Source organism: Ambystoma mexicanum, chromosome 1p (assembly GCF_040938575.1).
Source record: "Ambystoma mexicanum isolate Mex_15411 chromosome 1p, UKY_AmexF1_1, whole genome shotgun sequence".
NCBI lineage: Eukaryota > Metazoa > Chordata > Amphibia > Caudata > Ambystomatidae > Ambystoma > Ambystoma mexicanum.
The window spans coordinates 932,248,136-932,273,775 of NC_090921.1; the positions used below are offsets into that span (position 1 = coordinate 932,248,136).

Below are 25,640 nucleotides of genomic sequence, written 5' to 3' on the forward strand. Positions count from 1 at the left end.
GGTTTCTTAAGAAGAGGGTGCACAAGGGAGTGCTTGAGGGGGGATGGGAAGACTCCAGAGGCGAAGGAGTGGTTGCAAAAGTCAGCCAGGGCAGGAGCCAGGGAGTCGATGTGGTCCTTGATAGTTTTGGAGGAACAGGGGTGAACCTGTTTAGACGAGACTTTCATAGATCGGACCTGTCTGGAAACCTCGTCAGCAGAAAAAAGTGGAAAGGCAGAGAAGGAGGGAGGAGGGGTGGCTGCAGAAGGGCCAGAGGAAGAGTCGGGAAGAGAGGGAGGCAGGTGATAGGAGGAGAGTGAGTACAGGATGTCCTGAGTTTTTGAGATGAAGTGAGAGGCCAGTGCAGTGCAGAGGGCCTGGGAGGGGACAGGAGAGGTAGAGACTGCAGCAGGGTTGGCAAGCTCCTTGCAGATTTTAAAGAGTTCAGCCAAGTTGTTGGATCCCGCAGAGATGCGGGCTTGGATAAGGGCTCTCTTTTTGGTGAGAACAGAGAGACGGTATTGCCTTTGGAGCAGGCGGCAGGCCAGTTTATCAGAAGATGAACATGAAGCACGCCATTTCCTCTCAGCCACTCTGCACTTGCGTTTTAGGGTGACGAGATCCGAGTCATACCAGGAGTTACATTTGGCTTTGGGCTTCAGGCGGATTCTCATGACAGGGGCAAGGATATCAAGAGTATCAGATATAGCAGAGTGGAGCATGGAGAGGGCTGTGTCAGGGTGGGAGTCAGCCGAAGGGGTAGCGGGGGGCGAGAAGGTGGCAGCGAAAGCCTCAACTGACACGCGCTTCATGGGTCGGATGACCGAGAAGGTGGGTGGCAATGATGAGGGTGGCTTTACCTGTGGGGGAGGGTGAGGTGGGAGGTTAGGAGAAAGTGATCACTCCAGGAGAGAGGAGTGGAGAGAGGGACAGAGAGGGGAAGGTCAGAAGAGATCAGAGCATCAAGAGTGTGCCCTGCAGAATGAGTAGGCTCAGACGGGAGAATAGAGAGCGAGAGAGAGTCGCAGAGGTCACGAAAGAGTCCAGTGGGGGGACAGGAGGCATCAAGGTGGATGTTGAAGTCACCAAGAAAGAGGAGTTGTGTGGTTGAGGACAGGAGTGAGGAGGAGAGGTCAGCCCACTCAGAGAGGAAGGAGGAAATTTGACCAGGTGGCCGATAGATAGTAGCCACAGCAAGGGAATGGCTAGGAGAGAGAGAGAGTCGGTAGACAAGACATTCAAAAGAGGAGTAGGTCTGCGTAGGAGTGACAGTGGCAGGAATCCGCTCAGGGAAGATAAGGGCAACACCCCCGCCTGCACGGTTGGGCCTGGGCACGGAGAAGATCTTGTAACCGCCAGGTAGGAGTGTGTCAAAGCTGGTGACAGAGCTGTCTGTGAACCATGTCTCGGTGAGACCGAGGACGTCAAGGTCCAGTTCCTCAAGAAGGCGACAGATATCAGAGGAATGCTTGATGGCAGAGCGAGAGTTAAGAGTGGCAATGTGGAGAAGGTTGCCAGCCTTGAAGGACTTCCGGGGGGGGTACAGATCAGAGGTACGCCCTGCGGAGGTGTAGAAGAAGGAGGTGAAGAAGGAGCACGAGAGGGGGCAGGGAGGGAGGGTAGAGGGAAGGTAGCCGAGGACAGAGGAGGGGGGACAGCGGGAGAGGAAAGGAAGTTGATGAGGCGAGGGAAGCGTCTATCAAAGAGGTGAAGGTTGGCCTGAGGACCTTGGACCAAGACGGTTCCATTTGCATAGATTAATGATGGCCTTAGAGGAGCAGAAGGGGGCCAGGAGGACATCCCAGCGGGTGCCACCATTAATGGGAGAAGAGGAGAAAGGAGAGAGCACAGAGACCATATGAAGGGTCCATAGGTCAGGCGAAGGCACAAAAAAGAGGATGTCAGTAAGAGTTTCCTTGGAGCAGGCACTGGTATAGGTGTCAGCGATAGGGAGGCCTGGGTTGGAGACCAGGATGTCCTTTTTAAACTTTTTCCTACCAGATTTAGTGAGGAGAGCAGGATAGTCGGAGAAGCAGTTAGAGAAGATAGGCGAGATAGAGAGCACCATGGAGTAGGAGGGGGTGGGGGGGGGAGACAGAACGATGCGAGAGCCCGCAGACAGGAATATAGCGGCAGGCACAGGTTTACCACAGTTCAGAACAACAACAGTAATGCGTATTAGGTACACAGTGGAGAGCCCACCTAAGTTTGAGAATCCTGCGAGGGGAGAAAAACCCTAGTTTACCACATTTCAGAAACAACAACAGTAATGCGTATTAGGTACACAGTGGAGAGCCCACCTAAGTTTGAGAATCCTGCGAGGGGAGAAAAACCCTATTTTACCACATTTCGGAAACAACAGTAATGCGTATTAGGTACACAGTGGAGAGCCCACCTAAGTTTGAGAATCCTGCGAGGGGAGAAAAACCCTAGTTTACCACATTTCAGAAACAACAACAGTAATGCGTATTAGGTACACAGTGGAGAGCCCACCTAAGTTTGAGAATCCTGCGAGGGGAGAAAAACCCTAGTTTACCACATTTCAGAAACAACAACAGTAATGCGTATTAGGTACACAGTGGAGAGCCCACCTAAGTTTGAGAATCCTGCGAGGGGAGAAAAACCCTAGTTTACCACAACTGTTGGACACAGTGAGGTGAAGACAACCAATGCGAATGTAGTGACCCGGTGTAGGTGGGGTGGGCTAGGAGAAGGTGGAGATAGCAAGTGATGCTGGCGCCTGGCGTCCCCTGCGGACACCTGCAGACACACAGGGAGCCGCAACTGTAGGAGTCGCCCTTGGCCTAGGGGCCTTTAGCCGCAGGGGGCTGCCGGGCAGAGGGCTGCCCAGGAGAGAATGGTTAAAGGAAGAGGAAGGGGAGGGGGGGAGTGGGCGGACAGGGAGGCGGGAGGGAGAGGAGGACCAGGAAGTGGGAGGGGAGGGGAGAGCAGGCACAACAACGCGCTCAGAGCGCGGATGCAAAAGGCATCGAATGAGAAAAAAAAAAAAAAAACACTTCTTACTCACGGAGGCCCGCTAGGGCCAGGCAGGGCTTCCAAGGCCTATCCTCCAGCAGGGCTACCGGCGTCCGCTCTCCCACTCTCAGCTCAACAAAGAAGCGAGCAGGGGGAGCGGGCGTCGAGTAGCCCAGAACGGAGGCAGCCGGACAGCCAATCAGAGGGGGGGGGGTGGGCGGGCAGGGAGGCGGGAGGGAGAGGAGGACCAGGAAGTGGGAGGGGAGGGGAGAGCAGGCACAACAATGCGCTCAGAGCGCGGATGCAAAAGGCATCGAATGAGAAAAAAAAAAAAACACTTCTTACTCACGGAGGCCCGCTAGGGCCAGGCAGGGCTTCCAAGGCCTAACCTCCAGCAGGGCTACCGGCGTCCGCTCTCCCACGCTCAGCTCAACAAAGAAGCGAGCAGGGGGAGCGGGCGTCGAGTAGCCCAGAAGGGAGGCAGCCGGACAGCCAATCAGAGGGGGGGGTGGGCGGGCAGGGGGGCGGGAGGGAGAGGAGGACCAGGAAGTGGGAGGGGAGGGGAGAGCAGGCACAACAACGCGCTCAGAGCGCGGATGCAAAAGGCATCGAATGAGAAAAAAAAAAGAAAAACAAAACACTTCTTACTCACTTACTTGAGTAGATAACAACTTGTATCTCTTCTACAACCTCACAGTTTGCTTCTGTTGCTCTTTGACACCTCTTTCCAATTACAAAATACACAAACAGACAAACTAGTCATTAGTATTTTACACATATTCACCATGGTACTCCTTTTCTCCTAGCCCCTAAAATACCCTGATTGGAGTTTGAGTCATTTCCTGTTTATGTGCTGCCTAATTACCCCTTGGGGTTTTGGAATTACTTCTTCTAGACCTGACTTGTGGTAAGAACTGGGCTCTTTAATGCTCCTCGTTATATATCGCTAACGTTCCTTGTTACTTTTCTCTGTTACCAAAATCCCGTCCCCACATTTTGCATTCCCCTTAGTCTACTCACCATTTGCTCTTCAGCTCTAGGCATAGGTATCCACTCCCCTCCTCCAATCGACCACGGTCGGCTTCAGTCCGCTCGGCACCAGTGGAAACCAGGAGGGATTTTGTCAAAGAGGAACCCGTACCACCTGTCTCGATTTTCTTGCAAGAGTTCTATATCGGCAGCTCTCCACAGGAAACTTTGCAATATTGCGGCTAAATGGCAGAGGTTATTCGATTATCAGAAAATCTCGAGACTTACTAATCGATGGATCTTATTGAACCATCCTCCCTCTGCTACCACGTGAACCTGAAGGCCCTTTCAGAGAGGTGACTCTATGGGATGGATGGGGATGCAGATCTTACTCTTACACCGATAATGAGACCGACTCAGGAAGTTGGCAAAACATAACTGCTTTAAATTGCAATTGTCTAAAACAGGGAGTACAGCGGGTGTCAACAGACGTCCCACAGCATATGTCTCAAAGCATTTAATAAAAAACATTACTTTTATAGCAAAAATGTGTCATACGTGAAGTCATACTACATGGCAAAATAATAAAACCTACTTGAGGTTGTGATAGGCTTAAGGGGAACATCTAGGTATACTTTCTATGGGGGATATGATCGTGGTTGGCTCTCTAAAGTCAGGTGGACAGCTATGCCCACTCCTAGTGCATGTCATCTTCGCTGACATGAACTACACGACGTTTCATTGACCTTCAAACTATAGGGCTCTTTGCTCGTGGCCCTCTACAATTGGTTGGCACGTTTGTGCCCTTCTGGGATATTCCCCTCGCTAACAGCATGCAAGCTGGTACCGCAGATGCTGGAGGGTTGGACTTGACCATTCCTCCCCACCCAATTAGCACAACATCCATCATCACTCCTGCTATCTGCCATTCAATTAGTTCTTTGAACTCAGCCTTACAAGTATCACTGTGCCTGAGAATAGAAGGGAGTGTGAGCAGTTTCTTGGCTGCCCCAACCCTTGACGCTGGGCCAGACAACCTTTCTCAAATCTTCCCTCGTTGTCAGCTGTTTTCTTCGACTGCACCACACTTTCAGCCCTTCTGTTCATGGGGTCCTAGTTTGCTAAAATATGTGGAACATCCAGATTCAATACACATATTTATAATGGTGGCACCACCTGCAGTATATTCACTATGTATAGCCAGCCTTATGATTACTTAGTCTATTAGTGTTTCAGCATCTGTACAGTTATAAAATTACTTGCATTTTCTTCAGTGTTTTCCGCACCTGCAATCTTCATTTCACAGGTGAAATTTTGCTCATTTCTTTACTTTGCCATCAGATTCCATAAGGTCTATATATTCTCTTTATTGGCATCTCTTGTTGGTGTGTCATTTCTGCTTTATGTGATGTCAGCACTCTTTCATTCATCTTCACACTTCTTCCGGAATCTCCTTTAAAAGACTGTCATTTCTATGTGGGTACATCATACAGGGCTTTCTCATTGGATACCTTGTTTCTAGGACTCTTTGTCGTATAGGTACCATTATTGGCGTTGTGCATGTCGCATTTTCCGGTTTCCAACATATAGGCAATGTGGGGACGGGACTTCCAGTAGAGGCACTTAGCTCCTCCTTTTAAAACACTCTGAGCAAAGCATAAAACAAGTACAAGCAGGGCTTCCGGGACAAAGGCAAACCTACGTGAGCAGAGCGACTATATGACGAGAGCAGCAGGTCAAGAGCCCCAGGAGTTCCCTACTGGAGATTGTTGCCTCAGAGAGGCCGTGAAAGACACATGGAGAGGGCCAGATCCCACAAGTGAAGACTGCATTCTGTTACAAGGATGCCAGCAACCCCCCAGGGTGAACGGCAGAGTTGGGGAGGCTAGGCCAATCCTGTGGTACTACCCTTGACTCATGAATTGGGAATGGCAAAACCAAGAAGGGCCCACACAGCCAGTGAGTTGGTAAGCCACCTGACAGACCAGTGTTTCAACGTTTTAAATAGCAAAACTTTATCGCAGATGAAGGCTACACGTGTGTGAATGAAACCCCAGAAAATGCAGACCTGTGAATGAACTTTGAAGTAAAAGGCAGCAACAAAATCAGCGATACCTAGTAACGGAGTGGACCGATGAAAGGAAGTAGCCCACTCGAAAGACTTGGTGAAAGGGAAATTGTTGAAAGCAAAAAATCAAATTAACACCAATAGTAAAATAAAGAAGTTTAACTCCTAGAGAACAGCAGAGAGATAGTTGAACTGTAAACTTTCAGTTGAAGTGGTCCTGCAGTGGTCTGTAAAGAAAGCCATGCACATTCGAAAGCCTTTGACATCTGAAAGTGGTCCGAGACCTACAGAGCGAGACCCAAAGTTAAATGCACTTGCCAAAAAGAGCACCTTTGCAAGTTTGTGTTGAACTTCATTGTGAGACGTCTGAGCTCCACAGAGGGAGACCTAGGATGAACTGTATCATGAGAGGTCTGAGCTGACAGAGGGGGGCCTACAAGAACTGTGTGGTGAAAGGTCTGAGCCCGACAGAGGGTGACCTTTGTGAACTTTTTGGTCGAAACATTATTCTGAAAGTCAAGAAAAGAGACTTTAACATGGAAGACCAGACAGGCCTCGATCCAAGTTTTGGAACTGTTTATTGTATTGGAAACCGAGCCAGAGTGGCTCATCCTACCTACAGGGGCATCCTTAGTTCGTGAGGTCTAACGTGGGGAGGAGAGCTGGATCAACCACATCTATTCATTTGAACACTGATTGTTCTTTTTGCATACAATTCTCCTATTTACACTTTTTTGTACAGGAGATAGGGCAGGCATTAGGTTTTTGTTACCATTGGCCATTTTGATTTGATGGACTCCACTAGGACTATGTTATTTATTGTTTGATGGTCAAGACTACTCCCATCTTAGTTATAGGGCAATGTAGGAGTTTCTCCAACCCCAACAATTTCAATAAAGGTTTTACAAATTGTACCCATTATGTCAGTTTCATACTAGTGATACCATGCCTCCCCTAAACCACCCAACCAAACTAACTAAGGGTGCTCATCTGTCATCAAAAGGCCAAAAACATTTCCGAAGTCCAAAACCTACTTCTATCTGACCCTACCACTAAAGCTAATAACTAAAGTTTGCCAAAATATATATCTTCTGGCGCCTTGCCTTTGGCCGTATGTCCTGGAGATTTATTTCAGGATTTTTCCTATTACAACAAGTCTGATTTTGCCACTAACTGGACAGAAGTTAGTGGAAATTATTTATCCTGGTTCACAATGGCCCTCATTAGGACCCAGGCGGTAAGGGGTTTACGCCGGCGTAAACCATGGCGTACCTTACCGCCTGAGTACGAGTTCCCTTAGCGCCATGGTGATTTTAACGCCTGCTTTTAGCAGGCGTTAAAATCCATGGCGCTAAGGGACCTTGTTGTTAATTACGCCACCGTAATTTACGGTGGCGTAATTAACGCCTTCCCCACTCCCATTATGCCCTATGGGGCCAGGAATGGGAATGGGGAAGGGTAAATGGGGATTGGGGACTTACCGCCCCGCCAACCTCGGAATGGGGCGGTAAGTCCGCCAACCCCCATGGCGGAGTTGGCAGCTTAGCGCCATGGACCATGGTGCAAATTGCACCATGGTCCTCCGCCAAGGTCGTAATGAGGGCCAATGTCTTTTTCATGAGCTGCTGCGGTTTGTGCTATATTTTCATAGGGTGGCTCTACTGGAGTGTGCTAGACCTATCAATGTTTTTCTTACTGTGTTTTTGGATGTAGTCTTTTACATTGCTTTCTCTGTATATTAGTTCTTTAGACTTGTTATACTTGACTCTCTTTTCAGTTGGGGTTTGGTATACCCTTCACGATTGTGTGGCACCACCCATCATGTGGCCTCTCTACTTGTTTCCCCTTTTCCTGTCTTTGATTTTCAAGATTGATAATTGAACTTACATCAAAGTGGTTTTCAATGGCTTCCATTCCTAATTATACTTTCTAGCTTTTTAGCTGTTTCCCAATCAATATATTTGTGCTTTCTTAATGATTCACAGTCAATGTAGGGGATGAGCCTCTTTGGGATATCCTAGCCCCTCGGTTCATGCTTTCTCACTGTACTCCAATCAATATTGGTAAAACTCTCTTTGGTGTTGTCCAATAGGTATGGTCAGGCTTTCTCAGTGCTTCACAATCAAAATTGATTATAACTCTCCTTGGTATCGTCCAATATGTATGCTCAGGCCTTCTCAAGGCTTCACATTTTATATTGCCGACAACTGTCCTGGGTATCGCCCAATACATTTGCTCAGGCTTTCTCCATGCCCCTGTAATCACTATTGCAACTTTGGCTACTTCCTTCCTTTTCTCTGTTACACCCACCTCAGTACCTTTACTTGTGGTGGGTGGATTTTTGAGGCTTGGCATTGGACTACTTGGAATCCTCGACTCTCCGTCTCCTTTCTCTTGACTCCCCTGTGGAACCGTTCTCAGCATCTCAGTGGGTCTGTGTGTTCGGCATAGGTTTGAGGATGGGAGGGTTCGTACCTCCAGTTCCTTCTGCTTTGGGCATTGTTAATCAGGCACTGGGCCCACCACAACCTGTCCATAGGATGGTTTCCATGACTTCGTCATGACAGCAGTCACCAACTGTTATCTATGCCGGCCCTCCACCGTCCTTCTCAGGCACTCTCTCTTTCACAGGATGCTGCGGGCTCTGTGGCTCAACACTTCTCTGCCCCACCAGGATGTCGCTATGTCAGAGGGCTTTCCCTGCATATGGCTCTCTCTCTCTCTTCTCGATTGGTTTGTCTCTGTTACATAGAAGTTCACATTCAAAGGGGCGTAACATTTTTCTTCAGGTGTTGTATTTGATCCAGCATTGCCTGAAGCCAAACAAAAGGAAGCACATTACTTGTGATTTAAGGCAATCCCATATAGGCAGACAGGGTTGCTTGAATAGGGAGTTGCATGTGGGAAAGAGAGTCCTTCTCCCCTTGATGTGAGTCACTCCCAGTGAGGTCCCACATGTCTAGGCCCCTAGAGAGGGTCTTGCAGAGTGAACTCACCTCCCTAGCCTCAAAGGGGGTTACTCACCCCTGGGGAGAAGGGCCAACACTCTTGATTCATCATAGTAGCCTGAAAGAAATGCAAACAAACATCAGTGTGCAACTCCTCTACATCAGCGTTGTGTGGTTATGCTATCCTGTTCCCTTCACATGTCACATTTGAGTTTTTAACTACCCTTATTTGCCGACTTTTGCATGTGGATGTCTCTCCCCTGAATACGCAAGCAGTGTGGGTTTGATTAGTTCCCCTACTTGACCTGCAGTATAGCAAGTGGCAGCTCATCCATAATATAGTATATGTATAGTAAATAATTGGTGGGGCTGGGGTAAGGGCATAAGTTATGGTAGGGTGTGGTGAGGAGGGGTGCATTTCACAGCAATCTGTAATTATACATACAGCCAACAGATGTCACTCCCCACTTGCACTATTTCTCCTTTCCCCCTAATGCTGTCCCTCCTCCTCCTCTTTTGATGTCCTTTCAGACCTTTGCTTGGCCCCTCATCCCCCCTTGCTCTGTCCATCCTCCCCACCGCTTGCCCCGATTCTCCTTCCCCCTTGTGCTGTTGCTCCGTCCCCATGTGCTATTGCCCCTATCTACTCTTGCCTGGTCTCTCATCCCTCCTTTGCGCTGTCCGTCCTCCCACCCTTGCACTTTCCCTCCTAGCCCTCTTGTGCTGACCCTTCTCACCCCCCTTGTGCTGGCCACCCTCCCCCATGCACTGTCCCTTCTCTCCCTGTGATCTCCCTCACCCCTTGCACTGTTGCATCAGCCCCTTGCACACACTCTCCTCTTTGTGCTGTCCTTCCTTCCTCCTTGTGCTGTCCCTTCTTCCTCCCTTGTGCTGTTGCTCCTCCCACATGTGCTGTCACTCCTCCAAACTTGCACTGTCGCTCCGCTCCTGATGTTCTGTTGCTACTCCCACCTTGTGCTGTCACTCCTTCCCCCTTGTGTTGTCACTTCTTCCCTCGTTAGTGCTGTCGCTCCGCCCACCTTTGCGCTGTCACTCCACCCATCTTTGCAATCTTGATCAGTCCCCTTTTGCTGTTGCTCTGCCCCATTTGTGCTGTCACTCCTCCCCATTTGTGCTATCACTCCTTCATCCAAATATTGTAAAATTGCTCCTGTGTACTGTTTGTAGCCTATCTTCCATCGATTGGATTTGTTTATTGTTCCTGTGATGCCATTTATTTCTTATTCCTCCCCACACCTTGCTTCTCTCACCCATCAGCTTTGCCCTTAATTCCCTTTCCCTTCCAAGCTGTCAACCTCTCTGGGCTGTCGTTTCCCATTCTTTTCCACCTTGCTAAATGTTTAATGGTATAAACAACTACAAAAGTCAGAACTATCCGGTTTGCCAATGCTTGTTTTGCTGGGCATCTGTGTTACAGCAAGCATGATGTGTATATCTATGTAGCTAGATTGGCATTTTGGTGCAGCCAGTCTGGTTTTTTATTACTGTGGCATGATGTTTCAACTCGACATTATGATACAGCAAACCTGAGTGTCATTACATGGCTAGACTGGCATTTTGCTGTAGCCAGTTTCTGCATGTTTTAGTATTGTGGCATGGCATTTTTAATGGTCGAGCCTACAGGAGCATATTGTGATGTGGGCATAGTGCCCTATATTGCCAGAACTAGCATGGACATGTTTTCTTAAAGTATCGTTACTGATATTATGCACAAAGCAAACATGAATATGTTGATGTATGTGAATACTGGGGATGAAGCCACACGGCCACCCCTTGATTGGTAAAGGGTCCCTCCCAAAGCTCGCACTGCTGGTGACTTGCATCCTTTTGTTTTTTTCATGAGGTACCCTACAAAATCAATTGCAGTCTGCCTGCCTTTTCAACTAATTCTTCACCCTTGAGGGATTGGTTCAGGGTTCCTCCTAAAGCTCAGTCACTGCTGCATGTTTGTTGTTGTAAATATGTACACCCCTCCAATAAAGAAATTCACCAGCCACCACTGAGTATAACACTACATTTATGGCACTGTCAAGCAGGAAAATGTAAGCATACTGTTATTTCACAGCAGTACAATGCCTGGGGAGAGTTGCCAATGGCACCACATCTGGTCATTAAGACAGGTCTGTGGCATGTGATAAATTGTAAAAGCAAACCAAACTTGGTTGTTGCGTTAATTTACTGTTCCATGAAAATACTGTTGGACTGCTAAACTTGCACAAATATCCATTGCGCTGAAATCATAGTGCCCATGGCCAATTCAAATTGTCGTGAAGTTTGGCCATGGGCACTATGATTTCAGCGCACCGGGTATTTGTGCAAGTATATCAGTCCAAGTGTATTTCAAAATTGGCTTGAAGTTGCAGTGCTCCTGCTGTATATATAAAAAAAAATCAATTAAAAAAGAAAACTGCCATCAATGACTCTGTAAAACCCTTGCCAAAGCTAGGTTTATGCTCAGTAAATCAATACAAACAAATAAATACAATGAATGCTGGGAGAAGAGCTTGGATCATTAGGAGTATAATGTTAACATAAAATAAACCATACCTGAGGTCACTGCTGGACTGTTTTTGTATTTGCAGAATTCATAATGTTTGTCACAAAATCAGCTCAATGGACTAAGCTCCAGCTTGGTATAACAACATGGCACGATACCCAGGTTTGAATCCTACATCAGACATTTTAAGACAATGCTGTTGATAAATGCACAACAATGAAAAATCCTGCTGTTGAACACGGATGCTGGGGGTAGAGAATTCATTTCACAGGGAGCACAAAAGTATTTCTTTTGTCCCTGGGAGAGAATTCATTCTTAAATGAAATCGCCAGGAGTGGGGGGGGTGGTGGGGTGGTATGTGCAGGGGCAGATATATTGCAGTACATTCCAGTGACCTAGACCCAAGAGGTGATGACTGCAGTTTCTGGGAATACGACATATCTAAATAAATAATGACTGCAAAAGTCATATTGGTTATTTTTGCATGTATTTGTTCTTTCAAGATGCATGCAAAATATGTATATTTAAGCAATAAGCCCCGAGCAGTGGGGGCATTACCACTTCAGGTAATGCTCCGTGGCCCATAGTTACAGGCCCGAGTGAAGCGAGGGCTTTAACAAAGGCCCCTGGCCATTACCTGTTGTGGTAATGCCCAGCTTGCGAGTGGCTTATTGCTATTACTACCCAGCCTGCAAGACTGAGGCAGTAGGAGCATTTTGTTCTGGTCCGAAACGCTACGCTGATTCGGAACAGAAAAAAAAAATTCAAAAAAATGGCAGCCGGGCACTGGAAAACAGAGTCCATTTTTATTTTCCATGGCCATTCAAAATGAATGGAAACATGTAATCAAACAAAATGGCTGCCATTCAAAGGAAGAAGGGACTATGAGTAGTCTCTTCTCCCTTTCAATGGCTGCCATTCAAAACAAAGGGAAAATGTATACACAGAAAATGGCCTCCATGAAAAGGAGAGAAGTGGCTACGTGTAGTCCCTTCTTCCTTTCCATGACGGCCTGTCGTGGATCGGGAGCAGACACGCTGGGGACAGAAGTTTTTTCGGAGTGAGTGCGCTCCCGAAATGGACCATAAAGAAGGTAAGTGGGGTTGGGAGGGGATTGTTTGAATTGGGTGAGGGGTTGTGGGGGGAGGGAAAACACTTACCTCGATCCCCGGCAGGGGAGGATGGCAGCCTCCAGCCGTGTGGTGGCTCAGAGCGGGTATTACCCCATTCCGAGCCTCCTCATTGGCTGAGTGGTTGGCACCACCTCCTTGCCGGGTAATGAAAGGAAAGGAACATTGGCAGAGGGATTCCCGGTCGGGTAATGCCCCGGCGAGGGCCAATCAGATTGCATGTTACAATCTGCAATCTGATTGTCCTTCGCTGGGTACTAATTAAAAATGTGAAGTAATCATTGTTTGGAATTTTCACAGCTATGGACATACCAATATACACATTGCAGGACTAGAGTTTATCTTAACTAAGAAAGGACACAACCACTGCAATACAGAAAGGTTACACTCACTGTGAACATATAAAAGGGCACCCCCACTGCAGTAGAAAATGGTGTCATTTACTACAAGCAGGACAGGTACATGCAGGGACATCATTTGGGGGTCACCAGGGGTCGCAGCTTGTGGGTTTTGGCCAGAGTCATGTGGCTCTTTGTTTCTGGGGTGGCTGGCTTTCTTGTTCAGGCCTCTTAAAAAAAGGGGGTTCCACAAGTGTAATACTTTGAGCAGTGACCCTAATTAAGAAGGAATAGGGATAACAAATAATTAGTCTTTCTGGAATTCTATACAATAATTGGTAGAGTCATTTAAAGGTTTATTTCAGGCACACTTCAAGGGTTGAGTCACTAATTTATTCTGTTTGTTAACACCTCAAATTCTCAATGCTGATAAAAACTTCCAAAAAGCATTTAGAGTAGAATAAGCATCAATTTCACAGTATGCATTTTTCCTTTCGCAAGTTGCAGTTGTAGTATGTTTTTTTCCGCCGCTGTCTTTGTTATGCTCATCACAAGACATTCCACCTCGGTGTCCTCGGTCACTTGACAAAATCCTTGTGTCTAAAAGCTTGTGTGCAGTGTGGAAACGTTTGACCATAGCACATAAAGTGGCTCTTGATTTCATTATGCCACAATTAATGCTTTGTTGTAATATGTCTATCTCTCCTATCTCCCTGGCATGCTGTTCAGGATGTTTGTTTGCATGTATGAGGTAAAAAGTGCCCAGCGTATGGGATACCATGTGAGTGCGCTGCCTTCCTTGCGCTACTCTAAATTCTGTAATTATGAACTCTCCCAATGGTATGTATTTTGCCAATATCTGAAGCATGAAAAGTAGAACTACCCAGGCTTGACATGTAGCCAACTTTGCACCAGACCTACGGATTAACTTGCCTGCTGTTATTTCTCAGTTACCAGTTTAATTATCGGCTACAGAGAGTAATTTGCTTTCTGTCTTCGAGAACATTCAGACATGTAATTGCTCCTTTTACTATAGCCGGTAAGATATCTCAGTGGGTTGAGCGTTCATTGCTGCAATGTGTGTGTGATCTGTAGGTTCCAATCCCGGCAAGGCCAACTCTGCCTTTCATCCTTCTAAGGTTGATAAATGAGTATCAACACAGGTTGGGTGATATTGTATGTATATTTGTTCTATATAAAGTGCTTAAGCTTAAGTGCTAAATGATAACACATCATTATTATGTGGCCTTGGACGTCTGCTTGCATTCACAGTAATTTGGTAACATGGACCTATTCACACTGATACTAAGGATACATTTGGCGATTCATTCTTGTATGAACTGTAGATCGCAATACAGTGATATTATTGTTAGGGAGAATTCTCTGTTTAGGCTGAATTTCCTAACCTAGTGAGTCCCCCAGCAGCTTTGCTGGATTTCTGGAGTTTGTTTTTTTCCATCCTGCCAAGAGTGAGACTCTTTTCTCCCCCTCTTGGACATGTATGTGTGTATAATTCCTTTGAAATGTCAATGTGTTTGATGGGCTATGGGGTCTTTTACTCCATAGGGTCTCATATGTTTTTCTATGTGTGTTACACCGCACCCTACGTGCCGTAACACGGGGGCGCCCTAAGGGGTCCCCCACCATAGACTCCATACCCGGGGACTGACTACTGTCTCCCCGGGCATGTAAAGTCACCATTGGCTTTACTAGACCTAAATTTACTAACAGGACTAGTACAAACCATCTTATTCTGGACGTACTAGTAGGGGTAATTCGATTACTCGTGGATCTGTTACTCGAGGGGGCACTGTCCCGTCCCCCCTCGTCGAGTTTTGGCTGGTGGCAGCGGAAACTACTTGTTGTGTTCGACCCCGAGCACAACCCTATGGGATTCATCCCATTGTTGGAGATTGACCCTTTTTCTCGTTAATCTCTAACGTACCACCGATCTACTTGCCTTAAATAAGTTTATCGAGTGGTATTTTCTGCCAGAACTCGGTTTGTAAAATGGCGTCTGTGTTCGTCTCTGTGACTCCTAAACCAAAGGTTGAGCCCTTTGTTCCACTTTTGGCAGGCCTCTGTACAGAGACCCTCCAAAGTGGTGCCATTCTGTCTGGGTTACCACAGGGGTGTGGGAGGGGGTTTAGGCACCCTGGACCGAGTTGCCTTGCCAACTCCGGTCGCACTCTGGAGTGATTGGCCCAAGTGGTGAGCGTTCCCGCACACCACTTAGCATGTGTTGATTGACAGCTAGGCTGAATGAATGGGGGTTTACTGCATAAAAGCAGGGCTTTTGGGACTGGATCTTCAGAAGTCGCCACAGGACCTAAAAATCCGACGAGGGTAACGCTGAGCCGACCTGCACGACGACACCTCCGGTGGAGCCCTGCGGAACCGACTCACCACCTGCCGGAGAGTCTCTTCCCCTGACTGGTGGGAACAACCAGTCCCCTTTGCTTTTTATTCGCCTCAGGACGCGGTGGTCGAATTGCCCGTGCAGAAGCACCCCGGCAACCGGATAGCCACTACCCCTGAACCGCAACCAAAAGGTGTGGTGCCTTGTGACGGAGCACTCCGCGGCTGGTCTCTTCCCTGGTGGTGCACTGGACTTCATTTCCTTCGACGACAAGATCATCTCTACTCTTAGCAAAGACCCGACGTGCATCCACCACCAGGACAACTGCCCCGAGAGGGGGCAGGGAGGGAGGGAGGGTAGAGGGAAGGTAGCCGAGGACAGAGGAGGGGGGACAGCGGGAGAGGAAAGGAAGTTGATGAGGCGAGGGAAGCGTCTATCAAAGAGGTGAAGGTTGGCCTGAGGACCTTGGACCAAGACGGTTCCATTTGCATAGATTAATGATGGCCTTAGAGGAGCAGAAGGGGGCCAGGAGGACATCCCAGCGGGTGCCACCATTAATGGGAGAAGAGGAGAAAGGAGAGAGCACAGAGACCATATGAAGGGTCCATAGGTCAGGCGAAGGCACAAAAAAGAGGATGTCAGTAAGAGTTTCCTTGGAGCAGGCACTGGTATAGGTGTCAGCGATAGGGAGGCCTGGGTTGGAGACCAGGATGTCCTTTTTAAACTTTTTCCTACCAGATTTAGTGAGGAGAGCAGGATAGTCGATGGAGAAGCAGTTAGAGAAGATAGGCGAGATAGAGAGCACCATGGAGTAGGAGGGGGTGGGGGGGGAGACAGAACGATGCGAGAGCCCGCAGACAGGAATATAGCGGCAGGCACAGGTTTACCACAGTTCAGAACAACAACAGTAATGCGTATTAGGTACACAGTGGAGAGCCCACCTAAGTTTGAGAATCCTGCGAGGGGAGAAAAACCCTAGTTTACCACATTTCAGAAACAACAACAGTAATGCGTATTAGGTACACAGTGGAGAGCCCACCTAAGTTTGAGAATCCTGCGAGGGGAGAAAAACCCTAGTTTACCACATTTCGGAAACAACAGTAATGCGTATTAGGTACACAGTGGAGAGCCCACCTAAGTTTGAGAATCCTGCGAGGGGAGAAAAACCCTAGTTTACCACATTTCAGAAACAACAACAGTAATGCGTATTAGGTACACAGTGGAGAGCCCACCTAAGTTTGAGAATCCTGCGAGGGGAGAAAAACCCTAGTTTACCACATTTCAGAAACAACAACAGTAATGCGTATTAGGTACACAGTGGAGAGCCCACCTAAGTTTGAGAATCCTGCGAGGGGAGAAAAACCCTAGTTTACCACAACTGTTGGACACAGTGAGGTGAAGACAACCAATGCGAATGTAGTGACCCGGTGTAGGTGGGGTGGGCCAGGAGAAGGTGGAGATAGCAAGTGATGCTGGCGCCTGGCGTCCCCTGCGGACACCTGCAGACACACAGGGAGCCGCAACTGTAGGAGTCGCCCTTGGCCTAGGGGCCTTTAGCCGCAGGGGGCTGCCGGGCAGAGGGCTGCCCAGGAGAGAATGGTTAAAGGAAGAGGAAGGGGAGGGGGGGAGTGGGCGGACAGGGAGGCGGGAGGGAGAGGAGGACCAGGAAGTGGGAGGGGAGGGGAGAGCAGGCACAACAACGCGCTCAGAGCGCGGATGCAAAAGGCATCGAATGAGAAAAAAAAACACTTCTTACTCACGGAGGCCCGCTAGGGCCAGGCAGGGCTTCCAAGGCCTATCCTCCAGCAGGGCTACCGGCGTCCGCTCTCCCACTCTCAGCTTAACAAAGAAGCGAGCAGGGGGAGCGGGCGTCGAGTAGCCCAGAAGGGAGGCAGCCGGACAGCCAATCAGAGGGGGGGGGTGGGCGGGCAGGGAGGCGGGAGGGAGAGGAGGACCAGGAAGTGGGAGGGGAGGGGAGAGCAGGCACAACAATGCGCTCAGAGCGCGGATGCAAAAGGCATCGAATGAGAAAAAAAAAAAAACACTTCTTACTCACGGAGGCCCGCTAGGGCCAGGCAGGGCTTCCAAGGCCTAACCTCCAGCAGGGCTACCGGCGTCCGCTCTCCCACGCTCAGCTCAACAAAGAAGCGAGCAGGGGGAGCGGGCGTCGAGTAGCCCAGAAGGGAGGCAGCCGGACAGCCAATCAGAGGGGGGGGTGGGCGGGCAGGGGGGCGGGAGGGAGAGGAGGACCAGGAAGTGGGAGGGGAGGGGAGAGCAGGCACAACAACGCGCTCAGAGCGCGGATGCAAAAGGCATCGAATGAGAAAAAAAAAAGAAAAACAAAACACTTCTTACTCACTTACTTGAGTAGATAACAACTTGTATCTCTTCTACAACCTCACAGTTTGCTTCTGTTGCTCTTTGACACCTCTTTCCAATTACAAAATACACAAACAGACAAACTAGTCATTAGTATTTTACACATATTCACCATGGTACTCCTTTTCTCCTAGCCCCTAAAATACCCTGATTGGAGTTTGAGTCATTTCCTGTTTATGTGCTGCCTAATTACCCCTTGGGGTTTTGGAATTACTTCTTCTAGACCTGACTTGTGGTAAGAACTGGGCTCTTTAATGCTCCTCGTTATATATCGCTAACGTTCCTTGTTACTTTTCTCTGTTACCAAAATCCCGTCCCCACATTTTGCATTCCCCTTAGTCTACTCACCATTTGCTCTTCAGCTCTAGGCATAGGTATCCACTCCCCTCCTCCAATCGACCACGGTCGGCTTCAGTCCGCTCGGCACCAGTGGAAACCAGGAGGGATTTTGTCAAAGAGGAACCCGTACCACCTGTCTCGATTTTCTTGCAAGAGTTCTATATCGGCAGCTCTCCACAGGAAACTTTGCAATATTGCGGCTAAATGGCAGAGGTTATTCGATTATCAGAAAATCTCGAGACTTACTAATCGATGGATCTTATTGAACCATCCTCCCTCTGCTACCACGTGAACCTGAAGGCCCTTTCAGAGAGGTGACTCTATGGGATGGATGGGGATGCAGATCTTACTCTTACACCGATAATGAGACCGACTCAGGAAGTTGGCAAAACATAACTGCTTTAAATTGCAATTGTCTAAACAGGGAGTACAGCGGGTGTCAACAGACGTCCCACAGCATATGTCTCAAAGCATTTAATAAAAAACATTACTTTTATAGCAAAAATGTGTCATACGTGAAGTCATACTACATGGCAAAATAATAAAACCTACTTGAGGTTGTGATAGGCTTAAGGGGAACATCTAGGTATACTTTCTATGGGGGATATGATCGTGGTTGGCTCTCTAAAGTCAGGTGGACAGCTATGCCCACTCCTAGTGCATGTCATCTTCGCTGACATGAACTACACAACGTTTCATTGACCTTCAAACTATAGGGCTCTTTGCTCGTGGCCCTCTACAATTGGTTGGCACGTTTGTGCCCTTCTGGGATATTCCCCTCGCTAACAGCATGCAAGCTGGTACCGCAGATGCTGGAGGGTTGGACTTGACCATTCCTCCCCACCCAATTAGCACAACATCCATCATCACTCCTGCTATCTGCCATTCAATTAGTTCTTTGAACTCAGCCTTACAAGTATCACTGTGCCTGAGAATAGAAGGGAGTGTGAGCAGTTTCTTGGCTGCCCCAACCCTTGACGCTGGGCCAGACAACCTTTCTCAAATCTTCCCTCGTTGTCAGCTGTTTTCTTCGACTGCACCACACTTTCAGCCCTTCTGTTCATGGGGTCCTAGTTTGCTAAAATATGTGGAACATCCAGATTCAATACACATATTTATAATGGTGGCACCACCTGCAGTATATTCACTATGTATAGCCAGCCTTATGATTACTTAGTCTATTAGTGTTTCAGCATCTGTACAGTTATAAAATTACTTGCATTTTCTTCAGTGTTTTCCGCACCTGCAATCTTCATTTCACAGGTGAAATTTTGCTCATTTCTTTACTTTGCCATCAGATTCCATAAGGTCTATATATTCTCTTTATTGGCATCTCTTGTTGGTGTGTCATTTCTGCTTTATGTGATGTCAGCACTCTTTCATTCATCTTCACACTTCTTCCGGAATCTCCTTTAAAAGACTGTCATTTCTATGTGGGTACATCATACAGGGCTTTCTCATTGGATACCTTGTTTCTAGGACTCTTTGTCGTATAGGTACCATTATTGGCGTTGTGCATGTCGCATTTTCCGGTTTCCAACATATAGGCAATGTGGGGACGGGACTTCCAGTAGAGGCACTTGGCTCCTCCTTTTAAAACACTCTGAGCAAAGCATAAAACAAGTACAAGCAGGGCTTCCGGGACAAAGGCAAACCTACGTGAGCAGAGCGACTATATGACGAGAGCAGCAGGTCAAGAGCCCCAGGAGTTCCCTACTGGAGATTGTTGCCTCAGAGAGGCCGTGAAAGACACATGGAGAGGGCCAGATCCCACAAGTGAAGACTGCATTCTGTTACAAGGATGCCAGCAACCCCCCAGGGTGAACGGCAGAGTTGGGGAGGCTAGGCCAATCCTGTGGTACTACCCTTGACTCATGAATTGGGAATGGCAAAACCAAGAAGGGCCCACACAGCCAGTGAGTTGGTAAGCCACCTGACAGACCAGTGTTTCAACGTTTTAAATAGCAAAACTTTATCGCAGATGAAGGCTACACGTGTGTGAATGAAACCCCAGAAAATGCAGACCTGTGAATGAACTTTGAAGTAAAAGGCAGCAACAAAATCAGTGATACCTAGTAACGGAGTGGACCGATGAAAGGAAGTAGCCCACTCGAAAGACTTGGTGAAAGGGAAATTGTTGAAAGCAAAAAATCAAATTAACACCAATAGTAAAATAAAGAAGTTTAACTCCTAGAGAACAGCAGAGAGATAGTTGAACTGTAAACTTTCAGTTGAAGTGGTCCTGCAGTGGTCTGTAAAGAAAGCCATGCACATTCGAAAGCCTTTGACATCTGAAAGTGGTCCGAGACCTACAGAGCGAGACCCAAAGTTAAATACACTTGCCAAAAAGAGCACCTTTGCAAGTTTGTGTTGAACTTCATTGTGAGACGTCTGAGCTCCACAGAGGGAGACCTAGGATGAACTGTATCATGAGAGGTCTGAGCTGACAGAGGGGGGCCTACAAGAACTGTGTGGTGAAAGGTCTGAGCCCGACAGAGGGTGACCTTTGTGAACTTTTTGGTCGAAACATTATTCTGAAAGTCAAGAAAAGAGACTTTAACATGGAAGACCAGACAGGCCTCGATCCAAGTTTTGGAACTGTTTATTGTATTGGAAACCGAGCCAGAGTGGCTCATCCTACCTACAGGGGCATCCTTAGTTCGTGAGGTCTAACGTGGGGAGGAGAGCTGGATCAACCACATCTATTCATTTGAACACTGATTGTTCTTTTTGCATACAATTCTCCTATTTACACTTTTTTGTACAGGAGATAGGGCAGGCATTAGGTTTTTGTTACCATTGGCCATTTTGATTTGATGGACTCCACTAGGACTATGTTATTTATTGTTTGATGGTCAAGACTACTCCCATCTTAGTTATAGGGCAATGTAGGAGTTTCTCCAACCCCAACAATTTCAATAAAGGTTTTACAAATTGTACCCATTATGTCAGTTTCATACTAGTGATACCATGCCTCCCCTAAACCACCCAACCAAACTAACTAAGGGTGCTCATCTGTCATCAAAAGGCCAAAAACATTTCCGAAGTCCAAAACCTACTTCTATCTGACCCTACCACTAAAGCTAATAACTAAAGTTTGCCAAAATATATATCTTCTGGCGCCTTGCCTTTGGCCGTATGTCCTGGAGATTTATTTCAGGATTTTTCCTATTACAACAAGTCTGATTTTGCCACTAACTGGACAGAAGTTAGTGGAAATTATTTATCCTGGTTCACAATGGCCCTCATTAGGACCCAGGCGGTAAGGGGTTTACGCCGGCGTAAACCATGGCGTACCTTACCGCCTGAGTACGAGTTCCCTTAGCGCCATGGTGATTTTAACGCCTGCTTTTAGCAGGCGTTAAAATCCATGGCGCTAAGGGACCTTGTTGTTAATTACGCCACCGTAATTTACGGTGGCGTAATTAACGCCTTCCCCACTCCCATTATGCCCTATGGGGCCAGGAATGGGAATGGGGAAGGGTAAATGGGGATTGGGGACTTACCGCCCCGCCAACCTCGGAATGGGGCGGTAAGTCCGCCAACCCCCATGGCGGAGTTGGCAGCTTAGCGCCATGGACCATGGTGCAAATTGCACCATGGTCCTCCGCCAAGGTCGTAATGAGGGCCAATGTCTTTTTCATGAGCTGCTGCGGTTTGTGCTATATTTTCATAGGGTGGCTCTACTGGAGTGTGCTAGACCTATCAATGTTTTTCTTACTGTGTTTTTGGATGTAGTCTTTTACATTGCTTTCTCTGTATATTAGTTCTTTAGACTTGTTATACTTGACTCTCTTTTCAGTTGGGGTTTGGTATACCCTTCACGATTGTGTGGCACCACCCATCATGTGGCCTCTCTACTTGTTTCCCCTTTTCCTGTCTTTGATTTTCAAGATTGATAATTGAACTTACATCAAAGTGGTTTTCAATGGCTTCCATTCCTAATTATACTTTCTAGCTTTTTAGCTGTTTCCCAATCAATATATTTGTGCTTTCTTAATGATTCACAGTCAATGTAGGGGATGAGCCTCTTTGGGATATCCTAGCCCCTCGGTTCATGCTTTCTCACTGTACTCCAATCAATATTGGTAAAACTCTCTTTGGTGTTGTCCAATAGGTATGGTCAGGCTTTCTCAGTGCTTCACAATCAAAATTGATTATAACTCTCCTTGGTATCGTCCAATATGTATGCTCAGGCCTTCTCAAGGCTTCACATTTTATATTGCCGACAACTGTCCTGGGTATCGCCCAATACATTTGCTCAGGCTTTCTCCATGCCCCTGTAATCACTATTGCAACTTTGGCTACTTCCTTCCTTTTCTCTGTTACACCCACCTCAGTACCTTTACTTGTGGTGGGTGGATTTTTGAGGCTTGGCATTGGACTACTTGGAATCCTCGACTCTCCGTCTCCTTTCTCTTGACTCCCCTGTGGAACCGTTCTCAGCATCTCAGTGGGTCTGTGTGTTCGGCATAGGTTTGAGGATGGGAGGGTTCGTACCTCCAGTTCCTTCTGCTTTGGGCATTGTTAATCAGGCACTGGGCCCACCACAACCTGTCCATAGGATGGTTTCCATGACTTCGTCATGACAGCAGTCACCAACTGTTATCTATGCCGGCCCTCCACCGTCCTTCTCTGGCACTCTCTCTTTCACAGGATGCTGCGGGCTCTGTGGCTCAACACTTCTCTGCCCCACCAGGATGTCGCTATGTCAGAGGGCTTTCCCTGCATATGGCTCTCTCTCTCTCTTCTCGATTGGTTTGTCTCTGTTACATAGAAGTTCACATTCAAAGGGGCGTAACATTTTTCTTCAGGTGTTGTATTTGATCCAGCATTGCCTGAAGCCAAACAAAAGGAAGCACATTACTTGTGATTTAAGGCAATCCCATATAGGCAGACAGGGTTGCTTGAATAGGGAGTTGCATGTGGGAAAGAGAGTCCTTCTCCCCTTGATGTGAGTCACTCCCAGTGAGGTCCCACATGTCTAGGCCCCTAGAGAGGGTCTTGCAGAGTGAACTCACCTCCCTAGCCTCAAAGGGGGTTACTCACCCCTGGGGAGAAGGGCCAACACTCTTGATTCATCATAGTAGCCTGAAAGAAATGCAAACAAACATCAGTGTGCAACTCCTCTACATCAGTGTTGTGTGGTTATGCTATCCTGTTCCCTTCACATGTCACATTTGAGTTTTTAACTACCCTTATTTGCCGACTTTTGCATGTGGATGTCTCTCCCCTGAATACGCAAGCAGTGTGGGTTTGATTAGTTCCCCTACTTGACCTGCAGTATAGCAAGTGGCAGCTCATCCATAATATAGTATATGTATAGTAAATAATTGGTGGGGCTGGGGTAAGGGCATAAGTTATGGTAGGGTGTGGTGAGGAGGGGTGCATTTCACAGCAATCTGTAATTATACATACAGCCAACAGATGTCACTCCCCACTTGCACTATTTCTCCTTTCCCCCTAATGCTGTCCCTCCTCCTCCTCTTTTGATGTCCTTTCAGACCTTTGCTTGGCCCCTCATCCCCCCTTGCTCTGTCCATCCTCCCCACCGCTTGCCCCGATTCTCCTTCCCCCTTGTGCTGTTGCTCCGTCCCCATGTGCTATTGCCCCTATCTACTCTTGCCTGGTCTCTCATCCCTCCTTTGCGCTGTCCGTCCTCCCACCCTTGCACTTTCCCTCCTAGCCCTCTTGTGCTGACCCTTCTCACCCCCCTTGTGCTGGCCACCCTCCCCCATGCACTGTCCCTTCTCTCCCTGTGATCTCCCTCACCCCTTGCACTGTTGCATCGGCCCCTTGCACACACTCTCCTCTTTGTGCTGTCCCTCCTTCCACCTTGCACAATCTCTCCTCCCATCGCTTCTCCATATCCCTTGCACTCACTCCTTTGCACTTGGGCTAGTGCTTCATCCCCCTTATGCTATTGTGTCTTTACCCCTTACCCTGTCCCTCCTCCCTCCCTTGCACTCTCTCTCATCCTTCACTTGTACTGTCTTTCCTCCCACTCTTACACTGTCACATCTCCCTCCCTTGCACTACCCCTTCTCCCTCCATTGCACTGTGCCTCCTCACCCCTTTTCAATGGCCCTCACCCCCTTGTGCTGTTCCTGCTACCCTTGCACTGTTCTTCTCCCTCTTGTGTTGTCCCTCCTTCCCCTTTACACTGTCCCTCTTCTTCCCCTTGCAATGTCCTTCTTCCTTGTGCTGTCCCTCCTTCCCCTTTGCACTGTCACTTATCTCCCCATTGTGCTGTCCTTCCTTCCTCCTTGTGCTGTCCCTTCTTCCTCCCTTGTGCTGTTGCTCCTCCCACATGTGCTGTCACTCCTCCAAACTTGCACTGTCGCTCCGCTCCTGATGTTCTGTTGCTACTCCCACCTTGTGCTGTCACTCCTTCCCCCTTGTGTTGTCACTTCTTCCCTCGTTAGTGCTGTCGCTCCACCCACCTTTGCGCTGTCACTCCACCCATCTTTGCAATCTTGATCAGTCCCCTTTTGCTGTTGCTCTGCCCCATTTGTGCTGTCACTCCTCCCCATTTGTGCTATCACTCCTTCATCCAAATATTGTAAAATTGCTCCTGTGTACTGTTTGTAGCCTATCTTCCATCGATTGGATTTGTTTATTGTTCCTGTGATGCCATTTATTTCTTATTCCTCCCCACACCTTGCTTCTCTCACCCATCAGCTTTGCCCTTAATTCCCTTTCCCTTCCAAGCTGTCAACCTCTCTGGGCTGTCGTTTCCCATTCTTTTCCACCTTGCTAAATGTTTAATGGTATAAACAACTACAAAAGTCAAAACTATCCGGTTTGCCAATGCTTGTTTTGCTGGGCATCTGTGTTACAGCAAGCATGATGTGTATATCTATGTAGCTAGATTGGCATTTTGGTGCAGCCAGTCTGGTTTTTTATTACTGTGGCATGATGTTTCAACTCGACATTATGATACAGCAAACCTGAGTGTCATTACATGGCTAGACTGGCATTTTGCTGTAGCCAGTTTCTGCATGTTTTAGTATTGTGGCATGGCATTTTTAATGGTCGAGCCTACAGGAGCATATTGTGATGTGGGCATAGTGCCCTATATTGCCAGAACTAGCATGGACATGTTTTCTTAAAGTATCGTTACTGATATTATGCACAAAGCAAACATGAATATGTTGATGTATGTGAATACTGGGGATGAAGCCACACGGCCACCCCTTGATTGGTAAAGGGTCCCTCCCAAAGCTCGCACTGCTGGTGACTTGCATCCTTTTGTTTTTTTCATGAGGTACCCTACAAAATCAATTGCAGTCTGCCTGCCTTTTCAACTAATTCTTCACCCTTGAGGGATTGGTTCAGGGTTCCTCCTAAAGCTCAGTCACTGCTGCATGTTTGTTGTTGTAAATATGTACACCCCTCCAATAAAGAAATTCACCAGCCACCACTGAGTATAACACTACATTTATGGCACTGTCAAGCAGGAAAATGTAAGCATACTGTTATTTCACAGCAGTACAATGCCTGGGGAGAGTTGCCAATGGCACCACATCTGGTCATTAAGACAGGTCTGTGGCATGTGATAAATTGTAAAAGCAAACCAAACTTGGTTGTTGCGTTAATTTACTGTTCCATGAAAATACTGTTGGACTGCTAAACTT

General features: G+C 47.7%; 1 long non-coding RNA gene across 1 annotated transcript in view; it reads left to right on the forward strand.

Annotated features, from left to right (window-relative positions):
* LOC138582076 (uncharacterized) overlaps positions 1–25,640 on the forward strand; it is a 505,518-nt gene that overhangs the window by 100,692 nt on the left and 379,186 nt on the right. The gene's annotated exons all lie outside the window — the stretch shown is intronic.